At 41.8% G+C, this 27,201-nt stretch overlaps 1 protein-coding gene across 31 annotated transcripts in view; it reads right to left on the minus strand.

Annotated features, from left to right (window-relative positions):
- FOXP1 (forkhead box P1) overlaps positions 1–27,201 on the minus strand; it is a 534,652-nt gene that overhangs the window by 317,256 nt on the left and 190,195 nt on the right. Inside the window, exon 1 of one of the 31 annotated variants that reach the window (XM_083601072.1) lies at positions 337–419. The exons of 29 other annotated variants lie outside the window; for them this stretch is intronic. The gene's annotated coding sequence lies outside the window, so the exon portion shown is untranslated. Of the gene's footprint in view, positions 1–336; positions 420–27,201 lie in introns of those variants that run through there. One more of the 31 variants, XM_083601027.1, reaches the window with a different exon arrangement.

Consider the following 27,201-nt stretch of genomic DNA (forward strand, 5'->3'; position numbering starts at 1 on the left):
CCAAAGCCCCTTGCAAGACGCAGGTGGCACTGTGGTCTAAACCACTGAGCCTAGGGCTTGCCAATCGGAAGGTCAGTGGTTTGAATCCCCAAGATGGGGTGAGCTCCCGTTGCTTGGTCCCAGCTTCTGCCAACCTAGGGTACCCTTCCGGTGGGAAGGTAAACATTGTTTCCATGCGCTGCTCTGGTTTCGCCAGAAGCAGCTTAGTCATGCTGGCCACATGACCTGGAAAAACTGTCTGGGGACAAACGTCGGCTCCCCCAGCCAGTAAAGCGAGATAAGCACCGCAACCCCAGAGTCGTTCATGACTGGACTTAACTGTCAGGGGTCCTTTACCTTTTTTAAAAGCCCCTTGCACTGTGGTTCTCAAGCACCTGATAGCCAGCTGGTTGTTGAGTACTTGGGAACTGCACACAAAGGATGTTAGCGGGTAGGTGAGACAACCCACCTGTCAATGTGACATCATAATGGTGTCATATGATTGACAAGTGAGCTGTCCTACCCATCTGTTGAAGTTGGACCTGCCAAAAAGTTTTCCCACCTCTGCTTTAAGTTTTTCATTCTCTAAGTACGTAAAATGGACAAGAGTGTGCAAGATAGAATTTTCCATCCTGTTTCCTACATTTAGATTACAACAGCCAAAGATATCTGTCTCAGCAAGACCAGGAGGGTGGGATGCAGAACAGAACTGTATTAGATTTTTATTTTTTTTAGTTGGTGTTTGCTAATGTTGCTGTTGGTGTAAGGTTTTTACTTTGTACTTTTATGAAAAGATGTGTACAACATTTCTCAAATTTGAAGCCACCTGCCACAGGCTTTCCAATCAAGAGGAGAAAGAAAGATCATTCCATGTCGCGAAGCAGTGAAAACGGACAGCATGGAATTTTACCATTCCACACAGTTCTCGATGCATTATTCTACGCATCAAAACTTTCTTCTTCATTCTGCAACAGACACACATAAATACTGGTACACAAACACAAGCAGCACAAAAATGTGGAGGCACGTTTGAAGAAGCATTAAAATTTAATGCAAATTATGCACTGTTTTGGCAAGTTTTCCTTGGGGTGTTTTTCGGTACAGAGTTGCATACTGTATATCCCCCTACTACCTGGTGCAGCAGGCAATTCAAAGTGTGTTCTGCTCTCTGGAAACATGCAGAAGGACTGAACAGTGTATTTTCACATGAGCAGAACACAGAATCCTCTGCAAACACCATACAGGTATTTATGTAAACCAACCTTTTCATTCTGGAGACTTCCTGCAGTGGACTTCCCTCCCTGCTCCAGACGTCAGCTGGTTTATCTTCCCTGTTGAAGAAGTTTAGTCAAGTTCTTCCAAGGATATTATGATTTTGTTATTTCAGTCTATGAATGCTTCTTTCCCATTTGTGGAGAAGCAAAGTACCTGACAAGTAGAAAAGGCTTTTGAAAGTCTATTTGTATTAGGTTTATGGACCCATTCTACTGTTTAAATCAGGTCTCATTAAAATTACCATCCACACAAGTTCTCCCACTGGGGAATGTACATGCCAGAGTTACTCTACTTCTGCAGGCAACGCTGGAAGGGGATTGCTTGGCTGCAAAATAGCTGAGGACGTAGATGGGGAAGGGGAGGCGGGAGGATCAGAAAGACTTCAGGGCAGTGCGCAAGTTTCTACTCCTCTCCTGAGAATTCAACTGCCATTGTCTCTGCATTTGCTGAAAAGCGCCCATGAAAAAAATATGCTCTCATGAGAGGAAGGTGTCCCCACACTAGGTCAAATATGGCTTCATCTGCCCATTTTATGACATAAATGTCATACTAATAAGCGAACACTAAGCCTGGCAGCTGACACAATCTGTGTAGTAGCCCCTCAAACTTTAATTTTTAATAGTAACGGTATTCGAACCTTAACATAAATGTATTAATGTTGAAACAAAGACAATTAAAGTCCATTATTACATATATGTATCCTTCTGTGTTAATGATCTGGAAGATCTCCTCCCTGCCACTTACATTTTGTGCTAATAATTACAAAGGTAGTCAGAAATAAGTTGTTTAAGCTGAAGAAGCAAAACCTCTTTGACTTTTAAATTTAAATGAAGGGGATGATGAATAATATATTTTCTGATTTTTTAATTTTTTTTTGTTCTGCTGCAATCTATATAAGGTTATATAAAATGTCCATTTATTATACTTGCTCATTCCTGGAATCAGACATGCAAAATTACCTTTCCCTTCTTATAGGTTTCATTTTTCACATCAAACGTCATCCAAATAGGTAATCCTAAAATCCTAATTTATAAAAAAAATAATTTTGGAAAGAAAAAAGTCATTGAGGGTTAAAGTGAAAGCCTCATGAACGAACACAAAGCATGATGAATGCTTTGGGTTTTTGTTTTTGTTTTCCTTGCTTACACTGGAATCTTGCACTTTGGACAAATTAAATGCGAAGTCTGCATGTGGTGGCTTTACCATTTCATATTCATGTGAAATTCATTTGTGTGAAAACAGGCCCCATGTGAAAAACTCATCAAATAACCAGGTCAGAGTAAATCAACACACCCTGTGTCTTGCATGTTGATTCTACAGTCTCAAAACAAGCATATGAATCAGACATTAGTTCTATAATTTTCTATTGTTTGTGCTTCTTGGACCAAGGGTACGCAAAGGAAACATCCTGGTATCCAAAGTGAAAAGGATTTATTTTCCTGTGTCAACCATGGTCTTTGGGTGGAGGAATATCTCAGAAATGAACCTTGTGTATCAGCCTAACCTTCGACACTCACCCAGCAAAATGAGTAATTTATCTTCTTGCTGCAGCAAAGAATGATTCCTTTGGTTTGTAAAACCCAACCCAAAATATTGTCTGTGTGTCTGGCCTACTTTCTTTATAAAATAAAATAAAATGAACCTCTCTCATAGTCTTATTTTAATAAGCAACAGAAGAATCTGGCAACCATTATTTAAGGGAAGCCAAGCCAGTGTACACAAGAGTAGCACATTTGCTTGCTGCCTCTAAGAAAACCCAAAATACATTCCTCTCCTCTGACCTAGCCAAAGTACATGGCCAGATTCTCTTGCAAATTTGTTAAGTGGAGTGAGTTCTACAGAATCCATACAATGGACACGCAACACGTTTTTGTTATGTCTTCCTTGAATTTGTATTTAATTTGCAGTTTGCCCAAATCTTTATGGCCTCTTAGCACTGATGGAAACATGGGGGAGGACACAGGAACCAGTAAGATGGTAGCACATGATAGGGAACAGTGATACAGTAGATATGGTCTGACACTTCTCACGCCAATACATTAAGGCAATCCAATAATCCCTCTTTGGCAGCAGTTATAGACAATATAAGTTGTGCTGTATCTGCAGCTTCTAACAGAAGTGCCCAGGCTCAAGGCTCAGATACCCTGGAGCAATCTGCTGTTTAGGACTTGCCACGGAAGAAAGGGGAAAGGACAGTCATCATCCCCACCTGCTTTTCTATCTATCTGAAACCTTCCACTCTACTGTATTTCATTTTAACAGTCATTTAATATATTTTACTCAACTTTATATTCAAAAGAAATCAAAGCAGCTAATAAGCATAAGAAATAACAGATGCTATAAAAACAACCATTATACACAAATGTGATATAAAAGCTGGCAACATCAACCCCGCCTTGTGTGAATCCATTGCAGACGTCCATGGTGCCTGGAGACAGGCGGTCAAGTTGTGTATCCATAGCAGTGACCAGAGAATTGACCGCTGAGAGGAGCTCAGAGAGAAGAAACGCAATGGCGCATCTATAGCAGCACAACCGGATGCCATCATCTGTCCCAGCTGCAACAAAACATGTCTCTCCTGTATCAGTCTCTACAGTCATAGCAGGTGCTGCAACCATCCAACAGCTTGACCCCACCCCCAAAGGCACACACCTACATTGTCTCCCAAGACAGACAAATGACAACATATATATATATATATATATATATATACACACACACACACACACACACACACACACACACACACTCAAAATAATTACAATTTAATCCAGGAGGATTGGAAGGAGTGGGGAATAAACCTTAACAAACATAGTAAATCAGCGGGGGGGGGGATATGGGCAGTGGGGAGGACAAACAATGACTAGGGAATAGCGACATGATGTTTAACCAATTCTAAAAGACCAATTAAGTTTGTTCTGCATATAAGCTTTCGTGTGCATGCACACTTCTTCAGATGCCAAGCTTAGCTTATACCCAGAACAAACTTAGTTGGTCTCTAAGGTGCTACTGGACAATTTTTAAATTAATTTATTTATTTCAACTGCGTCAGACCAACACGGCTACCTACCTGAATCTACAATTCTAAAAGCTTCACAGAACAACCAAACCTTTAAGAACTGTTAGAAGATACCCAATGATGAAGCCTGGTAGAAGCATTTCTTCAGTCTGGGGCTATAATAGGCCTGCTCCTTCGCAGGTATCTGCCACATTTCAGTTACTGGAGAGACAACAAGCATGGCCTCAGATCTTGAGTGATGTACCCGGGGGGGGGGGGTGACATACATGGGAAGATTCAGCCCCATTCCTTAAGATACTAAGGCCCCTGGTCATTTAGGGCTTTAACAATAAAAAGCAGCACCTCAAATTGAGCCTGAAAACAAGGAGTTAACCAGTACAGGTGAAATGTCAACCAAGTAATATCCTCCAACCAACCAGAGCTAAACAAATATCTAGCGGTGCTGGCATTGTGCATTAGTTGGGCTTCCAAAAGCTTTTAAAGCGTGCCACATGCAGAACATTTTGTGGAACTTCAGACTGGAGGTAACCAAAACATAAATGACTATGGGCAGGCATGTTCTCCTTAGAACAGGGTGCAGTTGTTGTGCCAGCCAAAACTGGTAAAAGCACTCTGAGTCAATGCTACCACCCGAGCACCCAAAAGCATTACTGCCTCAAGAAGCATTCCCAGGCTACAAATGTGCAATGCCATATGCTTCGCACATCACAGTGGGTCAGAGTATGGTTTGCTTTGGGATTTTTAGATTAAGTATAAGACAAAACTTGACTACAGATTGTACTTAAGGAGGAGAGACCTTAGCCATGCTCCCCCATTTAGACTGTGGCTTAGCTGCCACACTGCGCTGACCTAAAATGCTGAGGGATGTGCAAAGCAGCTGCAATCTTGTCCTCAGGCGTCAGCACTTTAAATGCTAAGCCATCGTTTGACTCGGCATGATGAGAGAATGGGGAGACTGTCTCCTTCCAGAGTGTTCTTGAATTTGGCCTGCCAGATTTCCTACGTCTTAAAACTACAAGAAGCAGTTTCTGAAATAGGGGCCTTTACCAGGTGCTATCCTCCCTGAAGCCATATGCTATGTACTATCAGCTACTTCATCACCTTTGTGTCAAGCTCCAACCCAGTTTAAGCACCCCAAAGCCCACTTCCCTGCCATCCTTTCATGGACATACTTCTTAGCTTTTACCCTTTTTGTCAAGTGTGGTAGCGAAGCATCTACTGTTGCATTTCTGTATGGCTTGAAAGCAGCACACCACTATCTTTCTTTCACCACCTCACCTACACAATGTTGTTGTTTTTCCCACCCTTATGCTTGTATTATGCCTAATCTCATTGGGGAAGGGTTTTGGCTTAGCAGTACAGCACCTTGTGCAGAAGGCCCCATGTTCAGCGTTTTCAGGTAGGCTGGGAGAGAACCCTGCCTGAAATCCTGAAGAGCTGTTGCCAGTCAGAGTTGATAATACAGTGGTACCTCAGGTAACATACGCTTCAGGTTACAGACTCCGCTAACCCAGAAATAGTACCTCGGGTTAAGAACTTTGCTTCAGGATGAGAACACAAATCATGCTCCTGTGGTGCGGCAGCAGTGGGAGACCCCATTAGCTAAAGTGGTGCTTCAGGTTAAGAACAGTTTCAGGTTAAGAACAGACCTCTGGAACGAATTAAGTTCTTAACCCGAGGTACGACTGTACTGAGCTACATACACTAACGTCCTGACTCACTATTAAGCAACTTCTTATGTGTCTAAGCTGACATATGCCTAAGCCAGATATATGTTATTATGTTGGACCAGTTCCTCCAGAACTTCTATTCAGCCATATTCTTCCAAAACTCACCTATCTATTGAATCTGTCAATAAAGTAGCAACAGTAGGGGGGAAATATATAGTACAAATCCTTATTACCAAAGCCGCACACATATTGTTGCATTTACTAACCATTTGTTGTTTGCCTGAAACCAAACCAAGAACGAAACAAACCTGCAATAAATGAAACTGACCACATCCTCAAGCTTTTAGAGCAGATTAGTTCTAAATCTGTAGCATTTACGAAGCAGTGCCTCTGGGAGAAACATTCATTTGTCTGTGGACCCAAGGTGGGTTACAAATTCAGTAGAACAACAAATTAATCAAAACAATCAACAATGAAAACCTTAAAAAATACATCCATGTAGCAAGTGAAAATTAAAACCATCTTTCTTTCACATCCCTCCTGCTTATTTGTTTTTTTAAAGAGAGAACGTCCTCATGCTCCTCTCTCTGTCAGCAGCCAGTCATTCCAAAGGCACAGAGCAAAAAATCTTTACAAGATAGAAAAGACAAGGAAGGTTACATGAAAGAAGGCACTCGCTTCATTTTGAATTGAGTCCAGGTGTGGAAGTCAGAGCCAATCAAGAGCTGTCAATAGAGGAATAACATAATCTGTAAAACTAACCCCAGATAATTAGGCCACCATAATCTGATTCAATTGAAGATTATGGCCCTCCTTCAAGGGAAGCCACAAGAGAGAGAGCTCTGCAACAGCCTTACAAAGGGTTACTGAGACAGAAACAATATTCCTATTTCCCAGAGTTGGACATAGCCAGCATATAAGAGCCTAAGATAGTAAAATGCCTCCTAGCAACCACCTGAACCAACTATCAGGCATAGAACCAGATCCAGGTGCTACAACCCTGTTCCCTATATGAGACTGTGATACACAAGCAGAGCAACCACACACCACTTCCCAGAGTCAAAATAGTAATGAACTAACCACACCTAGGAGTTTCAGTCCAGTTCATATCAGTCTCTTGTCATCTAGAATTTGGTAATACTACCCCCAAACTTCCATACAGTTGCATACAGATCAGCATGAGATGCAAAACAGAACCAAAAGCACACACCAAACCGCACAAAACAACATTCTGGAATCTAAGCAGCACTGAGCAACTGACTCACCACCTGGTCTGGTGAGCCATGTGGCTAATGCAATTCCACTTGGGTTTATCAAACATCAGCCTGCTTCTCAGTCTGAACAACTTGTCTCCTGGTGAGAAGATTCTGAAAGAATATGAGTTTCTGCTTCATCCTACTAACCGCCTCTTCAGGAACCAAACAGTATCTTAGACCACACCACAGTTGTTCCTGCTCCTGCTTGACTTTGGGTTTTCTGAGCCTCTTACCACTTGGGATGCTGATATCTAACACCCATCCCTGTCTCTTTTTACAACAGCAGGTTGTCCATCAGGGTCAACCAAGGTGTTTATATCCCCAAAACTAGTTGGCACCCAGACTGAAATGAGCCCAGAGATGGATCTTTTATCATAGGAAACAAAATTCTTAGTAGAAGAACCATGTTGTCCAATTTTCAGCTCCAAAGAGAAGACTATTCTACCTGTAGCCAAAACTGATATTAAACAGCATGGGAAGCAAACTGAACTAAGAAAGAACCAGAAACCCGCTCTACGTGCATGAATACCCCCTACATGATTCAGAACTCTGTGCAATCAAGTTTCTTAATCATACTTGGAGCCTATGCTCACACTAGGAGGGTGCTAGAAATGGAAAGCAAGAGTCACCTCGGACAAAGACACCTGGAAGAAAACTGGGGACAAAGCAGTTCAGTACAAAAGCAAATGATAGCTTTTTGTATCTCACATGAACAATTTACATATTGTGGGATTACCTAAGGATGAGCAAGATTTCTACTTAATCAGCTACCTTGAAGAATAGATTCCCAGAGTGCTGGACTTAAACTCAATGGATGATCCCATTAAAGTGGAAAGAGCATGAAAAATGCCCTTGAGAACCACAGCTAATACTACAAACAGCAAGAAACAATCATTCTTACGTTCTGCAATTTTCAGACCCCAGAAACAAAAGGCTGAATGATGAAAGCAGCACAGGGTGAAAGACAAGGGGACGGAATCCTAATACTTCATTTGTAATTTTTCTTTCACTGACTGCAATTCTGGTACTCAGGTACTAAGAGCATGGCCCTTCTACCACCAAAGTAAGTCTCTGGGGGAAAATTCCAAAGTTTTTTTCCCTCCTGTACCCAGACCAACCCAAGGTCAGAGACAAACAAAAGCCATTTCTCTTCTGAGATGCAAAGTGACAGAAAGAGTTTCAAAAGGATAAGTGAAAGTAAAAGCTTAAAGAGGCAAGCAACAGCTAGCAAAAACACATCCTAAACTCCCCAATGCTCTGCTCACATATGTTCAGTTACTTTGATATGCATGCTATGTCACACAGGAGTATTGTTTTAATTTACTACTGCTGTGCATCTATTAGATTCAATTAGGGTTCTCACTGTCAGACTCTTGAAAAGAGCCCCAAACTCGTCTTTGCAGATTCATCACAGACTTGGGGGTGTTACATTTTCAGTGCAGAAAAGAACAGTCCCCAAAAAGGTTCAGGTAGAACTAGCTGATAGCAGCTTAAGTGAACAGTGTGGTGTAGTGGCTAGAGTGGTGGACTGGGATCTGGGAGACCAGGGTTCAAATCATTAACCAGCCATTAAGCTCCCCGGACGACCTTGTGCCAGTCACTCACTCTCAGTCTAACCTACCTCACAGGGTTGTTGTGAAGATAAAATGGGAAGGAGAGGAAATATATATGCCACCTTGAGCTCCTTGGAAGAAAGGTGGGGTATAAATGTAAATAAGTAAATAATGCATAAAATAACATTCAAAACCAGCCACGTGTTCCTCCATCCCAAATTACAATGCACCTGATTTATTGTTTGTCCAAAATCTAGAAAAGCAACTTCTTACTTCAGTGTTCCTCCATCCCTTTCTGCTTGGCTTCCCGTAGTCTGGCTGGCCATTATGAGAATAGGATGCTGAACTAGATAGCCCTTTAGTTTGATCCAAAAGTGTTCTAGCACAGGGGTGGGGTACCTCTGGCCAAAGGCTGAATGCAGCCCTCCAAGCATCTCTACCTGGCCCTTCAGGCCTCCGCCCCAAGCCAAACCACACCAGGCCATGCCCTTAACTGGCCTTGTTCTGCACCCTCCTCTAGTAACTTTGCCAGACTGGAATGTGTCCTTGAACTGTGTTAATACCTCTTGCTTGCCTGGGTAGAGTTTGGTGTGTGCCCAGCCATACCCATTTTTCCCACACCGACCACGGGTATATAGCTCTCAGAAGGTTGCCCTCCAGGGAACGTGGTTGTTTGGCTGGAAAGGGTTCCCTGCCACTGTTACAGCATTTTCTATATTCCTTTCCACATTTATTTCTGTATGAGAAATATCAGGAAAGAGAAAGGGACAAAAGCTCAGATGTGAGTGCCCCCTGTATTGATCTACGAAGAGACAGAAACAAGTGCTTTACTTTGCTTTGTTTTTATGTAAGCCATATGGACGAAGGATGGGTTAGACAATCATATAACCATTTACCTAGAAATAAGTTCACTGAACTCCATTCAGGGGCAGAGGAAGTGGGGTGCAGTGGGTGCGGGCTGCCCCGGGTGTCACCACTGAGGGGGGGTGACAAATTGCCAGGGGGCACTCACCACGGGGCCTGCAGTGCACTGAGGAGAGACGCGGTGACTTGGGCACGCACAGGCTCCACACTGCCCAAACAGTCCACCTGCTGCCTCCCCCAGCTGTAGGACGGCTGAGTAGGAGGAGGCAGGCAGACTTTGGAAGCCCTGTGGTGTGCCCCATCCCTATGGGCTGCTTGCCCCGCCCCCTATGGGCGTGCCACCCCAGGCGCCCGAGTGGCTTCCTCTGCCGCTGTCTCCATGGGCTTACTTCTGAGTAGGCATGCACTGCAAGCCTGTCAAAGCTCCGTTTCTGTAATAGTGTCCCATGTTTACCTGTGTTTGGGTTGGATCCAAATATTTCATGCAGCTCCCTTTTATATTTTATTCTCCCTCTCTAAATCTTTAGCTAGTGAAATCTATTATGATGTCAAAAGGTAGCTGACAACATAAAATGTATCCCACTGAGTTGATGCTGCACACATCTAAATTTACAACAACATAAGTATCATAAAAATTATAAGAACTGCAAATTAACCGCTGATGGGTTTGTTTTTTTTAGTTCACTGACATAAATAATAGTAAGGATCTGGATTACTTCCAAACATCCTTAAGTCTATTTAAAGTGTCAAAAATTATCCAGGAAACCTGTTTCAGCCTCAGACTTATCTTCTACAACACACTGCATGCCACTGAGAGAAAGGTAGGCCCTCTGAAATCAAGCAGACAATTTAGTTCAAGCACTGTTGATTTCAGTGGGTTGTAGAGGCAACTTGCTATCTCAGAAATGCACTCTTATAGAAACAACAAAAGAAAATAAAACTATGAACATCAGAATTCAGTGGTGCTTTAAAAAAAAAATTGTGTGTCTGCATATATACCTGCAAGCATGATTTCTTCGTTAAATAATACAAACTCAACAACAGCTAAATCAAATTTTCGTTCTCCATTCTTCACAGACCAGTATCCCAAGTGAAACCCTTTCTTTGTTTCACAATTTGATGTTGGAATTGGATGTTGAAGAATATACCTCATGGAGCTCCTATCAGTAGACGTTCTTGTTTGCTATATTGTTTGTATGCCAACACTAATGCTTGTCAGCATGCCTCTGAGAAGAGAGTTACTTCCCAGCTGCTCCATAGACAGCAGGTAGACGTCGACACATTGCTTTGTGGGTTTCACACAACAGGCACACTGCTTTGCTCTGGACCGGCTACTCCTTTGCCTTCATGTTTTTGACGGCGGGTTCCCCTCTCCTCCTCCCGCAAACAGAATGGTTTCTAATTTTATGAAGCGCACAATAATTTATAATATTCTGCACAATAAATATCCCCTTTTAAAAAATGCATCAGATCTCGCAAAGAAGCCCATTTCAGTAGCAATTATGACATCACTCATCCAGGAGTGGTCTTTACTGACGTCAATCAGTGCAGCTATTCAAGATCAACTGAGCTTTGGCAGGAGGAGACAGGTACCGTCCACATTTGCTAAAGCTGTGAGCAGGTGCTCTTCATGCACAATTCACTTTAACTATTTTCTCAGCAAATATAATTATACTAGGAAGTGATTAAAGGTGCTGATACATATTAAAGTTATAATGTAAATTTAAAAGAAAAAGAACATTTGAAAGGAGCCCGTGCCTTTTAAAATCCCTGCCTGGCTTAAAACTTGATTCTCTTACTCAAATTTCCAGTTGCCCATTCATGCCAGATGGGCATGAGGCTTTCCCATGTCTATAATTTGAATACGAAACTTGCACCGGCTACAAGACTCAGCCAGTTTTTTTAAAAAAAACAACAACAACACCGTGCTTTCTCGCCTGCGTTAACAAAAAGGAAATGCATACAAAATACATGGGGTTCCAAATACACATGTGTACCCAATATCCTGCCCTGGGACAAACAGATTGGTTTCTAGCTTTGGCATCTAAGCTACACAACAGATAATCCTGCATGCCTATATTGTCATGGTCCAGTTCTGATAGTGAATCCAAATTAGCAGTCTCACCGCATAACTTACACCAATGGAAAAGTCAATGGAAAAGGGCACCTCTCAAATATATTACAGCAGCACAACTGCCCTCCTCAAAGCTTTTTATAAGGTACAGGCATCACCTCCTCTTTAAGAGAAGGAACATGACACAAAGCATGCAAATACATGCCAGAATGGTGGGGGAAGATATATAGCAATGGAGGCAGTGAGGGACACCTTTCAACATTCCACTTCAGGATTATGGATAAGAGTCATTTTTCCAGCCTCAAAGAAGCATCTTCCCACTCCACAGATGAGATGGATTTGGAGGTATATGAATACACCAGCGGTATATTAACAAGGCATAAGAAGGACAAACACAGCCAAGTGTGAAACTCTCACAGTGCGCTTCGAGTGGAAAAGTATTCTAAACGTAATGTTTGAAGCGGAGAGCCCTCCCATTGTACAGACTGTTTTTGACTGCATCTACAGCTGTTGATAATGTGCATTTTAGGATTTGACTGTCTTATAACCATTACTTGAAGGACCCAAGCCAAAATTTGCTTAAAATGTAATGACATCGGCTGAAATATTACAGTTTGCCTCAGATATGTAGGTGCTACCTTCAGCAGAACATCAGATCTGTGGCCAGCCATCAGACAGCAGTTCCCAGTGTTAAAATGTAAGACTTCAGCCTTTCCAACATTTGATTATGTGTCAACACAGCATTATAACATGACACACACAAAAAAGTTGTAAGAGATATTCATCATACCAGTTAAGGATCAACAGTGATTTGGGTTGGGAAACACTGCTCTAATCAGTATTTCCTAATCTGCAGGAAAACACTAGAAGAGAAATATTAATACCATCAACCAAAATAAAAATAAACCAATTAAATTTGGAGTTGAAAACTAAAACCAATATATCAACCATAAATCCTGATTCCAAGTGACAATAACTACTCCATCCTCTCTATTGATTGAGTTGTTTTTATCATAATCTCCTGTATCTTGATTATCTTAAAGCAGATTGTGCACCTAGCCTAATTAAAATAAACCTCCTCAAATCATATTTGCAGCTCTGAATATAGTACATTTGAAGTATATTCTGTATTTCATCTCACATTACAGCTGGTCCCTAGCTCAGAAAGCAAAGCAAACTTTTCTATTCTTGTGAATATTCTCTTTTTTTGCCTTTCTACATACCCAGCAATAACACATTGGATTTTTTAAATGTAACTTTTTTTAATTAATCGGACCGATCTTTTATTCAATTTTTCTCAGCACCATGATGGTTATTTTCCCTGTCCATAAATCTTTAGCAATAGTCTACATGTCTCTGTGGTAGCTTTCTGAAACAATGTGTAATTGTGTTCTACTAAACATTTTTCTTATTTATCTCCCATTAAACCATAAGTCACATTTTATAGTATCCGTTCATAGTCAGAACAAGTTTCTGCTTAGCAGAATGCAAGTCTAGTAGGTAGTAGACTCTTGTAATGATATTGATAATGGGTACAAATTATAACATTTATATGAGGGAGGACAGACTACTCTTTGTTTTATAGTCGTATCATAGCTTTCCCCAAATTGTATCTCCACTGAAAATTACAGCCTTTTCCCATGAGTGACCTACCTTGCGGATATTTAGGTCTGCTTTTCTCAAGCCAGACCATGATTGGATCTACAAATCTGTAGTTCCATTTTAATGAACTTAGGCTTTAACATGCTGCTATTATGCTGGCTCAAATCAGTTTCAAACCTCTCTTGGTGTTCCCAAGACAAAACCTAATTCTCTGCTGGGCAGAAAACACTGATACATCTGCATGAGGAAAAACCCACAAGTAAAACTTTAGAAACAGACAGATTGTGGTAAAAAGATGGTAACTCTGTTTCCCCCCACTTCAGATTATTACATTTGACTCATCAGGAATATGGGCTAAAAGACCCTTCTCTGCATTTGGGGGTTTCTTACCATGCAGAGTGGAGCCACCCCATTGTGAATCAAACAACTGCAGTCTGGTGCCAGCCCTGAAACTTACACAAGATGTAGGGGGAAACAAACAAAGGAAATGAAACAAAGAGCAGTTCAACAAAGTGCTAAAATGGAGTTGTTTACCTGTAGCTGCTATTCTTCAAGTGGGTATTGCCACATATATGGAAAGGTGCCTGCACAAACCGCAAGAGGGTAAACAACCCTGCAAATATCTGTGATAGAAATGGCTCCAGCAAAAGCTATAAACCGTGAAAATATGCTAGAAGGGAACAGGAAACTGCTTGTTTTAAAGTTCATAGCAAGGAAGGAGATAGTTAAACTATACATGCTGAAATCCTTTGGGCAGAAACAGACTGCATGTGGTAGAACATCCACAAGCAACAAACCAAATCTAGTATTGTATACGTCAGCAGCTAAAACTCTGGTGCAGCAATAAAACTGCTAGCATATTTGAAAAGCTAAGCGACAAGCAGCTCCGGCTCGCCCAGCCCTACCCATTGCCACCCCACCACCGCACTTAACTGACCTGGGGGTTCTAGATCACGGGCTCTACTGGTCAAAACGGAAGCCACAGCGATCACCCTCTCCCAACAGAAACAAACCAAGACTGCTCCATAGGAACACAAGAACCAAACTGACTGGACAACACAGTAATAAACCCGAGCATGAACTGACCGTTGACAGTTGACAGTTGAAAGTGCATGCGCTTACTTGCCATTAGAACGTTCGTCTGCCAACGCTTATACGATTGGTTAGAACGCGCCTTGTACATAAAATGTGTTAAACCCAATACATAACATCCTCATTTAATTTTCACCTGTGGCCCCCTTGGAATATCTTGGGGGTATTACAAACTCGTCTATTTCACACTGATGTGGGTTTCACATGCGATGATTCATAAGTGTATTCTTAGGGGCACTGATGTATGCTTTTATTTCCCTTTCCATCCCCTTGAAGAAGCCCTCATGCCAAAATCAAAAAACTAGACAGAGGCGAGTGTGAAAAGCTGGTGGGAGACTCTACCTGGATTCTGCATACATATCCCATCAGCTGTTACAAAACTAATCAAAAACTACACGCAGATCACTCCTTCTGGGCAAGAATGCAGCACAAAGGTGTATTCAACAAAACTCTAGCTTACCACCTGCTCTTAAACCTAGTCTATGTTTTCGTAGGTGCAGCCATTTATTCCTGCATCCCCTGTTTAGGATAACACAACAACAACAACAACAACAACAACAACAACAACAACAACAACAACAACAACAACAATTTATTATTATTTATACCCTGCCCATGTGGCGGGGTTTCCCCAGCCACTCTGGACAGCTTCCAACAAAATATTAAAATACAATAATCTGTTAAACATTAAAAGTTTCCCTAAACAGAGCATACCTGACCTGCTTGTAGTCTTTCCCTTACTTTTTTATACTGGAGATTTCAGGAATTGACCTAGGACATATGACATGGGTAGCATGTTTTCAACTACCAAGTTAAGTTCAGAAGACATATAAGACACTTGGAGGAGCATAAAATTTTATATTTTGCTTTTTTCAAATATTGGCAACTAGTGATTTGTTCTCTAAGGTTTCCAGCAATGACTTGGGGACAATAGCAAAAAAAAGGGGGGGGGAGGGCAGTGACTTCTGGGTTATGTAAGATAGGTGGGTCCTGAACGAAATCTCCATCATAAAACGCTTGGAAAACACTGGAATTGGATTTCCTTTTAATAGCAATTTTTCTTCTTGGTGTCTGCTGATGCTGTGCAGCGATTCTGCTTGCTTTAGAAGGCTAAAACAAAACAGCAAGCCAAATCTCTCTATTTTAAAGGGAGTGGTTTCCCAAGAAAAGCATAGTCTCATTCCCTTCCTATTTCCTGTAAGATACACAGAAAAATGCAGGCAGCAGGAGCAGCAAGCATCAGTACTAACTTTGAAAAAGATTGTGTAGCGACAGCTGGGCAGCAGGAGGCCTTAGCCTGATAGATTGCTAGGGTCTAAAAGGTAGAAATAAGTCTACAGCTTCTTCATTTTCAGAAGGAGGGAGCAAAGTTCTAGGCACAAAGCAACTTCCCAACTACAATTAATGTCAAATTAAAGCTTTCTATTTTGGATTAAAAGTGAGCTTTAATATCAATCGCTGCATAGAAGTTTGAAAGATTAATCACCTGTAAACAGTGTGTGTGTGTGTGTGTGTGTGTGTGTGTGTGTACGTACGTAAACACACACACAATAAAAAATATACTAACACAACTCCCCAACACTGTCTCTTTTACACAGTAGACTGTATAGAAACTCAATGCCAAATTATTATTAAGAGGAGGAGGATGATTTCAATAACGACAAAATCCACTAATACAATAGATCTTTGTAGTGACAAATCGACAACAGATGTTACTCCCAGTGAACTAAGCCTAAAACTTTGAAAGGTTTTTAACACTGTAGCTATCATATACAAAACAAGGTCCATGTTCCAAATATTTCACTTAGCAAAATAAATAAGAGTTACATGTATTTGATGCTAGAAGCATTTACGAGAGAGGAGCACTACAGTAAACATTGCCTAATCACACCCTGTGAAGAAGGTCAGTGTGCTTAAAACCCAAGGTCATATTAGTATCCTACATTTAATTAATAAGTCTCAGCACTACTATTACCATAGTTTTAACTGTAGCTCCTTCCCTGACACTAAAGGACCTAAGCATTAACAAGCTACTTATACGTGGAGCTTCTTGATATTGCTGATGAACTGCTACAAGAGATTGGTGCCATAAAAGTGTAGGCTTCATCATAAATGCTATCATGCTAAGCTGTATGTCTCTGGGGTATCGGAGCATGTGGTCACAGTTTGTAAGCATTCCCATTCATTCATTCACTCACTCACTCACAGACACAATATTGCTGTAATCCACGAAAGCATTTTCAAGTACAGTGGTACCTCAGGTTACAGATGCTTCAGGTTACAGACGCTTCAGGTTACAGACTCTGGTAACCCAGAAATAGTACCTTTGGTTAAGAACTTTGCTTCAGGATGAGAACAGAAATTGCACAGCGGCGGCGCAGCAGCAGTGGGGGGGGGGGCCATTAGCTAAAGTGGTACCTCAGGTTAAGAACAGTTTCAGGTTAAGAACAGACCTCCAGAACGAATTAAATTCTTAACCCGATGTATGCTATACCACTGTATAGCATACATTCCCAAAGTTACACTTAAAGGTAAAGGTAAAGGTACCCCTGCCCGTACGGGCCAGTCTTGCCAGACTCTAGGGTTGTGCGCTCATGTCACTCTATAGGCCGGGAGCCAGCGCTGTCCGTAGACACTTCCGGGTCACGTGGCCAGTGTGACAAGCTGCATCTGGCGAGCCAGCGCAGCACACAGAACGCCATTTACCTTCCCGCTGGTAAGCAGTCCCTATTTATCTACTTGCACCCGAAGGTGCTTTCGAACTGCTAGGTTGGCAGGCGCTGGGACCGAACGACGGGAGCGCACCCCGCCGCAGGGATTCGAACCGCCAACCTTTCGATCGGCAAGTCCTAGGCTCTGAGGCTTTAACCCACAGCGCCACCCGTGTCCCCCAAAAGTTACACTTAAAGCCCAGGTATTATAAAGCAGGTGGTTTATTGAGAGGGGAGTAGGTGGCGCTGTGGTCTAAACCACTGAGCCTCTTGGGCTTGCCAATCAGAAGGTCGGCAGTTCGAATCCCCACGATGGGGTGAGCTCCCGTTGCTTGGTCCCAGCTCTTGCCAACCTAGCAGTTCGAAAGCAAGCGAAAAAGTGCAAGTAGATAAATAGGTACCGCTCGGGTGGGAAGGTAAACAGTGTTTCCGTGCGCTGCTCTGGTTTTGGTGTCCCATTGTGCCAGAAGCGGCTTAGTCATGCTGGCCACATGACCTGGAAAAACTGTCTGTGGACAAATACCGGCTCCCTTGGCCTGTAAAGCGGAATGAGCGCCACAACCCCAGAGTCATCTGCGACTGGACTCAACTGTCAGGGGTCCTTTACCTTTACCTTTATTGAGAGATGAGCAGCCTGGTTTGTTCTTTCTACAAGGTTATTCAGTGGAACATACAAAGCACAGGAAGCTGACACACCAAGATGCAAACTAGATGCTTGCTAGAGCAACGTATATAGAGCACATGGGTTGAAGACGCTCGTAGACACTGAGTCTTTCCGTGAAGTAAGCGCACAGGAAAGAAAGGGCAGACCTATCTCTTCACTCCACCCACTGCAATCAAAGCTGAGATCACCCATGATTACCACATAGGGTCATTTTCCCTAAGAGTCCTAGCCACACAGTAAGGAAATCTGTTTCAATCATGTTGGTGGGGAGTGATAAGTCTACCCACTCGATGCGCTGCCTTCCCAATAAGGTTCCCCTGTCCTTGTAATGAAGAAGTTAGAAAACAGATACATAGTTGCATTTTTGGAAACTAGCAACAGTCCTGGCAGCATACGGTACAGACCCTACTAGATTATTCTGCTGCAGACATGTTGGAACACACTCAGGTTAAAAGAAAAGCTTTCAGAATGTGGCAGTAGCATTTCAGAAATGTTAGGCTTAGCCTTTTCTTTCTGACATGCCAGCTTTCAGTGACCACGAAGTCCAGGTTTCTTTCTCTCTCTCTCTCTCTCTGCCCGCCTGCCCCCAGAAAGTATTCAAAGATGTAATTCCCAATATACTCCTAAAGCGTGAAAGTCCAGGAAAGACTTCATGTGATTTATCTGCACTTGGTTTTGGGCTATGCCAGCACAAGCACAACATCAGAAGGAGGCAAAGAAACCAAATAGCTTTTTAATCACTTGTCAAATTAATTCTTGCTATTTTGTGATGTGCAAAATGGGAAGCCACATTCTAAGAGGTGAAACACCTCTGGGTTTGGGTTTTTTTTTAAGTAAGTACCTAGTAAAGTGGATTACAATAAATTAAAAACGATGTAGATAAAGAAAACAGAAGGATACATTTTGGGGGGGAGGAAGATAATTTATTTTCCTATAGACATAGTTGCTGAAGTTTAAGTTGCAGAAAATGTAAGTCGTTATTTCATCATCCTGACGATGATTAGGCTTCCTAGAAAATAGATGTCATGGACTGGTTGAACAAAGAGGAATGGTGGGAAGATCCAGCTGTAGCACAGCAAAGGGAAGAAGGCTCAGAGACCATGAACTGGTGATGGGACAGCAATGACTGGTCAGAGGGAGAAGAGGGAGAAGGCTGGAAGAAAGTGGTGTCAGAAGCTGAATAGGTAACATGGTTTAGCGAGCAGGAAGAATCCGTTGCAGAGAGAAGATCAGGATCAGAGGCAGAAAATGAAGCAGGAGAGTAGGATGATGGAGGTCAAGAGGCAGAGACAAGTCAGGCTGGTGAAGAAGAATGGGTGTCTCCCCCGCCTGCTGCAACAAGCTCGCCTCCCCCGATCTCCCAGTATCAGGAAAGGCATGAAATGGGAGGAGCAAAGGCAGACATCCAGGCGCAGTCTTAGATTGCTTGGGAAAGACCCAGGAGAAGAGGGGATGTAGGCAAGTGTGGGAAAGTGGGGACCTTCAGTGACCGCAATTGCCTCATAGGGGCAAGACCTAATGAAGAAGAGCTGCTGCGCTCATTAGGCTTCGTACTCCTGCGCAGATCCTGTTTTTCTAATAAAGAGTTAACTTCACCTCCTCTGTGTGATTTACTGCTGGCTCACTCCTGACAATATGAGTATCAAGCACTGTGATTCTCTGACTAGGCACTACTGGTGGTTACCCATGGCTCTGATGTTTAGATGGTCTTCACTAGGTCTGAGCATTTAGTGTGGCAGGCCTTGCACCGTTGAACTCCCTACCAGTAGAAGTTTGACAGGAACCACCCCTTGCTTCCTTCAGATGCCCTCCGAAAACTTTTTGTCTATTTGTTTAGACAGGCTTTTACAACATTGTTTTTCATTTTGTTTTAAAGTTGGGTTTTTAATGGCTCTTTCATTGGTGTCGCCCTTCTATGTTGTACTCTATCTTGCTATGTTTTTGTGAAAGTGTGGATTATACATTCGTAAATAAAGAAATAAGCTGTGCAGAGGATGGGCATTCTGAGCTCAGACTGTCCATTCTCCATTGTTTGATATTTTGAGAAAGGCGTTCCCAAATGCTCAATGACAGGCATAAGCAAACTCGACCCTCCAGATGTTTTGGGACTACAACTCCCATCATCCCTGATCACTGGTCCTGTTAGATAGGGATGATGGGAGTTGTAGTCCCAAAATATCTGGAGGGCAGAGTTTGCCTACGCCTGCTCAATGACATGTTCATATTTACTGAATGTTCAAAGGTACATTCACTACAGCAAATAAACACAAGCACACACTGATGCAGTAGAGGACCATGCAAAATGTGGAATGGCTCTAAAATAATACTACGCTGCGAGAAGCCATGCTATAAACCAAAGGTCCCTAAATCCAGTTCTATCTATATCTGACCTGAAACTAATTAAATATATGTTAAGAGTCTGAAAACACCACACACATCAAAATTAAAATAATTAAAACCCTCCCTTCCTCCCATTACACAGAATGTAGTGGCAGCGAAGGATATATACCAATGTTCTGAGCAACAGGCAACAAGTTGCCATAAATAATGTAAATAACTAAGATGTGGGTAATAAATCTACAGCTAAGCAAGTTATTTTGGCATCTTACTTACGAAATGCAGCACTTTGATCCCACTCTATCATCTACATTTACAGCATTTCAGTGGAATTAAGGGCTACTTCATCTAAAACATATGCGCTACTTCTATATTGATATGGTGAAACATTGCTGTTATGACTAACAGATATACAGTGGTACCTCGGGTTAAGTACTTAATTTGTTCCGGAGGTCTGTTCTTAACCTGAATCTGTTCTTAACCTGAAGCACCACTTTAGCTAATGGGGCCTCCTGCTGCCGCCACACCGCCAGAGCATGATTTCTGTTCTCATCCTGAAGCAAAGTTCTTAACCCAAGGTACTATTTCTGGGTTAGCAGAGTATGTAACCTGAAGCATATGTAACCTGAAGCATATGTAACCCGAGGTACCACTGTATAACCAAATTTCACTATCTCAAAGATCCAAAGGGTTTGACAGAAAAGGGATTCAGAGGACTTTTGAAATATCAGCATGTATCCGTTGCTGTATAGCTCTCTATCCGCTTGTGATAAGCACCTCCAGCCTACTTCTTTCCTCCACCTTTGCCTCATGCTTCCAGCTCACTTTGAGGAATGCTTAGGTTTTTTTACCCTAACCAGCAAATAACCTTGCTCTTTTTCCTGGAGAAATGATGGCCACCAAGTCCTGTAGATACCTGGCACCATGGAATCCACATTTAAGCAGACTGCCTACAGCCCTGCATGACAGGAAGCTTCTGGTGCATCCATAACTATATGCAAGCAAGTACACACACACAAACACACACACACACACACACACACACACACACACACACACACACTTGCTTGATGTAGAAAATATCAGGATCTAATATAACTAAGCTACCTATTTTACCACTAATGGTAAGATGATGCATATTGGACCACTCAGTGCTGTTATCCACTTTGAAAGTGCTTAATTTCACGCATGTTGGGCTTTCTGCACACAAATGCCATGAGTCCACATTTGAACTCTGGAATGCATTATTTTTTTTAAAAAAAACAACAACTTGCTAATCCAAGGACACTGAAATAAATGCTATCAGTTTTCTACTAATTGTCACATTTATATTAGTAAACAAAAATCAGTCTGGGAAGAAATAAATCTGAGGTTGGATTACTTCTATATATACTAATAATGTAAAAAAACAACAACCCAAAATTGCTTTCCAGAGTGTAGCATCATCCCCCCCCCATGGTGTTTTATTTCATAAAATGCACTCTCAGAAGTGAACTAAATGTCTAACATAGATCACCAGAAATGCTCTTTTCAAGAAAGAATTAAACATTCACTAAGTAAGTAATGGCCAATTCAAGGAAACAAATTGTAACTATAACATCCTAAATGTACAAACAACCCTATATTGCATTTAACCATACTTTTCAGCTTTTGAATACAGGTTCAAAATTGGCCTAGAAAGCCAAAACAAGTAAAAAAAAACTATAGAAGGATGGACATTAGACTTATGTAGCACAAGTGCATGTGCACACATGTGTACGCAGAGAAATGTTTATGAATAAAGTTCTTTGCACATTCCACACAGGACATGTTCAGAGCCTTTTGCTGGCTTAGAAAATTTATTCCTTGTGCCAGTTTCTGTTTTCTATGTAAATCCCTGCAGCTGCCTTGAAAGTAACCACAGTGCCCTAGTAATCCAAACTCCCTTTGAGAAAACAAGAGTAAAATGCACAAATTCACTGCCAATTAATTAAATACAGGCATTTCATTTAAGCATAGACAGGTTTTGTTCCTTCCTTCTATAAAGTGAAAAAGAGCTCATCATAACATAGTAAAGTGTGTAGATAAACCTATGAGAGTTGTCCTGTAAGTTAAGCTCTATTTAGCAATAACTGGAAGAACTGATTGAAGTTAGGTAGTTAACATTAACAATCCAGCCATACATATCAATAGGCTTGCATTCTAGCTTTCTTATCCTCACTAGGTGTTTAAGATAAGGGGTCAGCAAACTTTTTCAGCAGGGAGCCGGTCCACTGTCCCTCAGACCTTGTGGTGGGCCAGACTATAGGCTAGACTTTTTTGGGGGGGGGGATATGAACGAATCCCTATGCCCCGCAAATAACCCAGAGATGCATTTTAAATAAAAGCACACATTCTACTCATGTAAAAACACACTGATTCCTGGACCATCCGCAGGCTGGATTTAGAAGGCGGACCGGCCCCCAGGCCTTAGTTTGCCTACCCATGTTTAAGACAGAGGTTTTGGCAGAGAGAGAGAGAGAGCTGCAAGGTACCAGACTACGTCATTTCACATAACGAATCTAGTGAAAAAGGACCAAAGTAATCAACCTAAACGAGAGATTCCAAAACTTATCAGGACCCGCAAAGCCTTTATTTGGTACACTGCCAGTAATAACCACACCTAAATGAAAGGAAATCCTGGGGATATCCTCATCGGAGGCACTACACAGCAGGCAAATGCGGGTTGTGACTCAGACTTCACCCATCACTCTAGCTTTTCTCTGTACAGGTCTTTACATGCAGCACTGTCTTTCTCATCATTAATCCAGACTCTAAATATGTCTTCCACAATGTGAGCCAGATCCTTAGCAAGTGTGAACTGGCACATCTCCACGGCTGCCAATGCACAGGTTCTGTGCATGGTACAATTGAAAAGAGTGATAAAATGTCAACAAAAATGGTTGATCCAAACACTGTAACTCAGAACATGGCACCTCCAAGATCAAATTTTTGATATAAGGATGTGGTATTCTGAGAAGTGTTTATTTGACAACTAAGAGGAAGTTAAGTAACACTAAGACAAGTTCAGCAGGAGAGAGAGAGAAAACATTTAGACCTGTAAAGTGAAGCCACACTGATGTGGTTGAAATCTGCCAAAACACTTGAGGAACACTTCACATTTGAACTACACAAAAAATGGTTTCATTTTCAATTGATTCCCAGACTTATTGAGTATCATAGTAACTGGCCCATGCACACACATTTCCACAAGCACATCACGTTCCAAATAGATGCCACTGCTATTTCCAAGAATTTAGAGAGTTCTTTCACCAAAAGGTAGCTGGAGGCTGGAGCAGAATGAGAGGGGTTGGTAGGTTTATGCCCACTGCAAAAGTCTAAAGGAGTCCAAATGCAAACATGCCATTTCGCTACACTGATAAAAAAAGTGTTAAGAGACAATGTATGCCATAAAGCACAGAGGCAGGAACCAGAGGAACAGAGTGAGGAAAAACCATACAAATGTTGAGAATTGGTATTTTTTAAAAACCTATTAAATCAAATATTTTGGGGAGACAGCATATGCATAAAGATCAACTATCTCCATGGAATTAAACATAACGAATCAACATTTTGCTGTTCTTCAACATTCAAACAAATGAGTTTTTGTTACAGAAGAGTAACTATACCAGCCTGATTTAGCAAAAAACAACAATAAAGACGACAGAAGAAGGCTTAAACTCGTGTCATAATAAATGTGTTTGTTTTAAATGTGCCACAGAAACAATGGAGTGTTTGACTTATTTCAGGAATCTACAGAGTCAATGCACACAAAATGTGCATTACAATGTGAAAGTTGATTCAAGTGGTTCCCAATGGCATCTGTTTACACACATTTTGCCAAGTGGATCAAGGGACTGCCTCCAGATATTATTGGGCCACAGCTTCCATCACCCCCAACCATTGGGTTATGGGGACTAACAGAACTTGGAATCTAACAATGAACATCTGGAATATCAAAGGTTCCCCATCCCTGATCTAAAGCCTACGCTTAAAAAGACAAGGAAGGGGGCAGATCAAACTTAGTTGTTGCACTAGCAAAAACCAGTGCAACCAGAGCTAGCAAAACAAGACTTTTCCTCCTTTCATCCCCGCCCCCTCTAAAACTCCTTTGGTGGGTCAGGAGAATCCCCTGGACAGTGAGGAGGGCCAAGAGAGAAGAGATTGTTCCATCTGACAAGCAGAATTGCTTGTGGTGACAGAACACTCTCCTTAGCACGACACTGAATTCCACCCAAGGTTTGCAGCAGCATGGAGAAATCCTTGTTTTGTGTGATAAGCAGCTGCACACAAGTATCTTGCCACACACAAGACCACAGCAAGCAAAAAGGAATCCCTGTGATAGCTGCTTCACTGCCGCCACCTCTATAGTACATAGCTTTCCAGATAAACATTTTTAAATGTTAAAATTAGCTTAACACATCATATGTTTCTCTGGAAAAGTTTTTCAAAAATTTTGAAATGCCCTACTCAAAATGCTGGTGTTGATTCTTCCAATAGTATAGTTATGGGGGAATGTCATATATTTACTAAACTGTCTACGACCTACTTTATGTTAAATGTGCTGACAGGTAAACTGAGCATAACCTCTGGCGCTTTCAGAGATTGCTCTTATGAACACTTTGCATGTTTCTGCACGCCAGTTCTTTCTAAAAATGCTGATTCAATTACCAATATTACAGCTTATTAATTCATTCCCTAGGTAGTGGTTTGTTCGGGGATAAATGAATAAACAGTGTGCCCAGTGTGTCCCATAAATCTAAACAAAGCAAATTAATTAAAAAATAATGGTCAGGGGTCCCTTTACCTTTACCTAATGTATAGGAAACTAACTTTCCCATAAGAATGGAAAAAAATGCAGCCCATTACAAATCTATATATATTATATAGACATATTGGCATACATATACAAGGTAAAGCTTTACAGTGCTTATTAACCCAAATTATCAAACAAATTATCACTCCTTTTCAAAAACAAAAGCTTCTCACTCTCACACAGTGCAAGCTGGCTACTGACAAGACCTATGAGCACCCCATAGTGAGAGACATCAGCATGCTAGATGGATTTCTTATGGTTTTCTCAGTATTAAATACGTAAACAGGCTGTAAAATTATTTTAGGGCCTTACACATCTTCTAATAGGATTTAATGTGTTTTAGAGGTAGTCTTATACCTATTTAACAAAAAAGCTTACAAGATGGTTAAGAACGTATCAGGGAAAAAATATAAGAGATAAATCCTCTTGGCAAAGGCTGTAATCTTTCAAACTTAATTGCTGAACTCATTAATGAACAACTGCCACTACAAGAAGAAAAACTATTGTCAGTGACTTATCAGGCTATGAGATAGCAAACTTAATTATATTGTTGTCAGTGGATTTACATTTACTTCCTTTAGGGCTTTAGTCATTCCGCAGCTGTATACATATTTTTTCCCTCCATACCTGAAAAGAAACCAGATGTGCCTTCAACTGTATTATATCTTTCATATTATAAAAGATCAGAAGCAAAAACTAAACACAGCTAAAAGAAGTTTTACCTTGTGTTATCTACTTATGGAAGTTACACGCCTATAAATTAGGTAATTTATGAGCCATTCTAATAATTTGCTCACATTTGATCTGAGATTTAGCAAACATGATTTCCTAGGATGTAGAAGGATAATTTGCAGGTCCAGTTTAGCTCCTGAGGGGGCCTTAACTAATTTGACACTGTTTCATGACACTGATGGCAGGCACACACTAATGACCACACTGCAAAGTGCTCCTGTCATCCTGTCGTCTCAGTGAAGAGCAAGTTTTCTTTTATTGCCAAAAAAAGCAAACAGTGATTTTACTAATTATTCAGACAGGCTCTATAATGAGAATCCCACTGTTGACTTCTAGTATGCTAACTGCTGACTAAAAGAGCAGTCTCGCACTCACAAAATGCCGGGAGTGGAGACACACCGCTGCTGCACAAACAGAACAGCCGCCAGATCAATTGTGCTGAGGAACACAACCAGAAAATACAAAAGTGGTGTAACAATGGCAGACACCCCTGCCCGCCCGCCCACCTTTCCCTAGAAACACAACCACATCCCATCAAGCTAAGACTATGCTGGTTACAATGGCCATACACTGCCCACACCAGAGGCACCAACAAACTCACAACAACATCAACACAGGCAGTATGCAAGATGACAGTACAGCTGCCCCTACTCCATCAGTCCTAGTGGCAAAGCCAGCAAGAAGCCTGCTACTGCCAGTCTAAAGTCATTCCTACAGGCAGACCACACACACAAAGGGGAGGAAAGAGAAGACATGCTAGTGGACACCCAAGGACAGCCACAAAACATACTCTAGCAGCAGCAGCCTTCAGCCACTCCTTGTGAAGCAAGGCATGGGAGTTTCAACCCACAAGGAGGAAGAAGCAAATAGGACTCTCCTCTCCTCTTGGCATGCTGTGCAATGGGTAAAAGAGAGGAAGCTCCTGAGACTAGAACCCACAATGCCAGCTCCACAGTGTAGTTTCCTAACCACCCAGCCACAGCAGCAGACATCACGGAGCACATGTCTTTCCCCTGCCTCAGCACCTGGTCATAGACACCAGGAGCACAGGGGCTGAAGGAGACAAACAAACTAGCTAGAGCAGCTCACCTTTAACATCATTCATTCATTCGTTCATTCATATCCCACACTTCTTCAAAAGATGTCAGGAGTGTGAACAACAAAACTGACTTTAAAATACAAATGCATTAAGTGAAAGAGCAGATAACAAAACTACAGAGCTGAACAGTAATAATTTCCCCAGGCTTACATACACAATCAGATTTTAAGTCGGCACTGGAACAAGAATGCACCTGGTCCCAGAGTTTGAATCCAAAGCATAACCCCATATTAAGAAAATATAGAGAACCCCACCCCCACAACACACTTCCAACACCACCAGGAAGAGCACGGCATGGATCAATAACCCAGCCCCTACATGGGACCACCTGCTGGAAGCCCATGTGGCCTGCCTACCACCACCCTTTTTGTTTGATAGGTTGGTCCAGCATCCCAGCAGGACTCATTCCCATCTTCTCATTTTCATCTCTTTCCCCCTAC

This window comes from Podarcis filfolensis (genome assembly GCF_964270895.1).
Source record: "Podarcis filfolensis genome assembly, chromosome: 2".
Taxonomy (NCBI): domain Eukaryota; kingdom Metazoa; phylum Chordata; class Lepidosauria; order Squamata; family Lacertidae; genus Podarcis; species Podarcis filfolensis.